Source organism: Neovison vison, chromosome 11 (assembly GCF_020171115.1).
Source record: "Neovison vison isolate M4711 chromosome 11, ASM_NN_V1, whole genome shotgun sequence".
NCBI lineage: Eukaryota > Metazoa > Chordata > Mammalia > Carnivora > Mustelidae > Neogale > Neogale vison.
This window is the reverse complement of record NC_058101.1, coordinates 24,296,481-24,300,398: the sequence shown is the minus strand read 5'-3', so window position 1 is coordinate 24,300,398 and position 3,918 is coordinate 24,296,481. Positions and strand designations below refer to the sequence as shown.

At 43.4% G+C, this 3,918-nt stretch overlaps 1 pseudogene; it reads left to right on the top strand.

Annotated features, from left to right (window-relative positions):
* The first annotated feature begins 1,888 nt into the window (after positions 1-1,888).
* On the top strand, positions 1,889-3,650 carry LOC122890193 (annotated as a pseudogene).
* Positions 3,651-3,918: the final 268 nt, after the last annotated feature.

The window sequence follows — 3,918 nt, the reverse complement described above, 5'->3', positions numbered from 1 at the left end:
AGAGTTAGGGACAGGGAAATAGTTGGGGGGGGGATGTTTAAAAACAAGGAAAGACTACAGAAATATATATTCTATATCCATTCATCTGTCAATGGACATCTGGGCTCTTTCCATATTTTACAATGGAATATTACTCAGCCATCAAAAATAATGAAATCTTAACCATCTGCAATGACATGGATGGAACTAGAGGGTATTATGCTAAATGAAATAAGCCAATCAGAGAAGGATAATTATCATGTGATTTCACTCGTGTGGGATTTTTTTTAATTTAATTTTTTTCCAGTGTTCCAAGATTCATGTTTATGTACCACACCCAGTGTTCCATGTGGAATTTAAGAAACAAAACAGATGATCATAGGGGAATGGAGACAAAAACAAAATAAGATGAAATCAGAGAGGGAGACAAAACACAAGATACTCTTAACCATAGGAAACATCCGAGGGTTGCTGGAGAGGAGGTGGGTGGGCAGATGGAGTAATAGGTGATGGGCATTAAGGAGGGCACGTGATGTAATGAACACTGGGTGTTATATGCAACTGATGAATCACTGACCTCTACCTCTGAAACTAATAATACACTATATGTTAATTAATTGAATTGAAATTTTTAAAAAAGAAATATATATTCTATAATCCCTTGAAAGTAAGATGGGAATGAAAACAAGAAATGGCACTGGAAACTTCCAAAGACAATACTACAAACTCTCACCCTGACCACCGAGTACTGGAAAATGAAAAATGAAAGACAGTCATAGATAAGCCAAGATTTTTTTCTATACATTCACAGATTGACAATTCCAGATTTCACAAGGCTAGTACACCTGACAAAGCTAGTCTCTAGACTCTGGGTGGGAAGCTTTTCTTTCAAATTTGGAAAAATAAAAAATAAAAGGAAATCTCCTTGTTGGCTCTAAGCTCTTGGGTAAAATCGTCAAACATGTTTGTTCCTAAAAAGGAGACAAATTTGATCAAAAGTGCATTAAGACCACAAGCTCTTTTCTCCTAAAGCCAAAAAGTAGTCACCCCTCAGTGAGTAATAATTTTTCCCTCTAATCAGCAGAGTTTAATTATAGCAACTAACTCAAACACTCAGGCTTTTATTAAATTATTGATTCAGAAACCTATAACTTGGGACACCTAGGTGGCTCAGTCAGTTAAGCATCTGCCTTCAGCTCAGGTCATGATCCTGGGGTCCTGGGATCCAGTCCCACATCAGGCTCCTTGTTCAGCAGGGTGCCTGCTCCTCCCTCTACCTGCTGTTCCCTCTGCTTGTGCATTCTCTCTCTGACAAAAGAATAAATAAAATCTTATTTAAAAAATCTGTGACTCAAAAGCTAGATTTTCAAGATTTATTCAAAATGTGTAATTTTCCACCATCACAAATCACCAAGAATTCAAAATATTGATGACCTTTAACAAAGGTGTGACAGGGAGCACCTGAGTGGCTCAGTGGGTTACAGCATCTGCCTTTGGCTCAGGTCATGATCCCAGAGTCCTGGGATGGAGCCCCGAATTGGGCTCTCTGTTTGGCCGGGAGCCTGCTTCCCGCCCGTCCCCTCTACCGCGTGCCTCTGCCTACTTGTGATCTCTGTCTGTCAAATAAATAAATAAAAGCTTTAAAAAAAAAAAAAGGTGCAACAGAACTATATTATTACCAAACATAGAACATTTTTCAATAACTAAGAGTCAGAACTTAACTTTTCATGGCCACAATCCATGAAATTCAGCTTACCTGGTCCTCTCTCGCAGATAGGAAGGCCAACTCGCTAGTTAGAAAGAGTAGGTTTTGTCTCCCAAAAGTGAATAAGGGAAAAAAAAAAAGAAGCAGCTACAACTGCAGAGGTTGATGCAATTTTAAAAAAACACAAACAAGGCTGGTGGCCATTTTGTGACGTGGCGAAGGAGATGGCCCACTGCGTGACCTTGGTTCAGCTATCCATTTCCTGTGACCACCTCATTGACAAGGACATCGGCTCCAAGTCTGACCCATTCTGCATCCTTTTACAGGATGTGGGAAGGGGAAGCTGGACTGAGCTTGGCGAACTGAGCGAGTACGGAACTGTTCGAGCCCCAAGTTCTCCAAGACTGCAACTTGAGTACCACTTTGAAACAGTCCGGAAGCTCTGATTTGGCATTTATGACATAGACATAATGAGCTGGGGAATGACTTCCTAGGAGGGGCTGAGTGTTCCCTAGAAGAGGGATCCACTCAGAAGATGAAGGATAGTCGTATAGTGACCATGGAGGTGGAGGCCATAAACCTAGATAAGGACTTCCTGGAGAAATTGGATCCATTCTTGGAGTTCTTCCATCAAGGTGATGGGAAATGGCACCTGGCATACAGATCTGAGGTAATCAAGAACAACTAGAATCTTACATGGAAACACTTCTCTGTTCCCCTTCAGCATTTCTGTGGGGGAGATCCCAGCACACCCATCCAGGTGCGATGCTCAGATTATGACAGTGATGGTTCACATGATCTTATTGGTACCTTCTACACCAGCTTGGCCCAGCTGCAAGCAGTCCCCGCTGAGTTTGACTGGATCCACCCTGAGAAAAAGCAGAAAAAGAAAATCTGCAAGAACACTGTGACTGTTTGTGTCAAGATTTGCCAGCTAAAAACACTGTATTCGTTCCTGGACTACGTGATGCGAGGCTGTCAAATTAACTTCACTGTAGACATTGACTTCACGGGCTCCAATGGAGATCCTTCCTCCTCCAACTCCCTGTACTACCTGAGCCCAGCAGGGGTCAATGAGTACCTGACAGCACTGTGGAGTGTGGGCAGCATAATTCAGGACTATGATTCAGACAAGCTATCCCAGCATTTGGATTTGGGGCCCAGGTACCCCCTGATTAGCAGGTCTCCCATGAATTTTCCTTGAACTTTGACTGCAGTAACCCCTACTGCACAGGCTTCCAGGGCATTGTGGATGCTTACCACCAAGCCCTGCCCCAAGTTCGCCTCTATAGCACCACCAACTTTGTACCCATCATCAACCATTGGCTAGGTTGGCAACCCAGGCTGCATATCAGAGGACTGCCTTGCAACACTTCGTGCTGTTGCTGCTGACTAATGGTGCTGTGACAGATGTGGAGGCCACATGTGAGGCTGTGGTGCATGCCTCTCACCTGCCCATGTCAATGATCATCGTAGGTGTGGGTGGTGCTGACTTCAAGGCCATGGAGCATCTGGATGCTGATGGTGGACCCTTGCATGCATGCTCTGGGGTGGCAGCTGCCTGTGACATAGTGCAGTTTGTGTCCTACCACCACTTCCAGAATTCCCCCATTGGGAGTCACTGGCACAGACTGTGCTTGCAGAAGTACCCACACAACTCGTCTCCTACTTCAAGGCCCAAGGTTGGGCCCCATTCAAGCCACTTCCACCCCCAGTCAAGAGCCCTGCACGTGCTCTTCAGATTCCCTTAGAGGATGGGCTATGGCTAGTTCTCAGCCTTGTGCCCCCAAGGTCTCTGTGGGCATGGTTCAATCCTGCACACATTCCCCAGTGCTACACTTTAGATTTTATACTTTTATATTTGCTCCTGCTGTTACTCTTGACCCTTCTGCTTGCCCCTAGAGTCCTTCATTTAATAAAGGTCAATGAAAGTCAAAACAAAACAAAACAAAAACAAAACACCTGATAGAAGTCAGCTTGATGAACAGAGAAAGCCACAGATGCTTTGAGCAATGGACAGTGTGTATCATTTCTTCATTCCATTATCAGACATTTATTATGTGCCTACTGTATGCCAAGCTCACTGGTAGCTAAGTAGGATTAACCATACTGTAATTTCAGGCGATCCAAAAAACCATCACCAAGCAACCCGTGTAGTACCAGTTACAAGGCTGATTCCTTTTTTTACTTTTTAAAATTTACTTTATTTTTTTAAAAGATTTTATTTGTTTGTC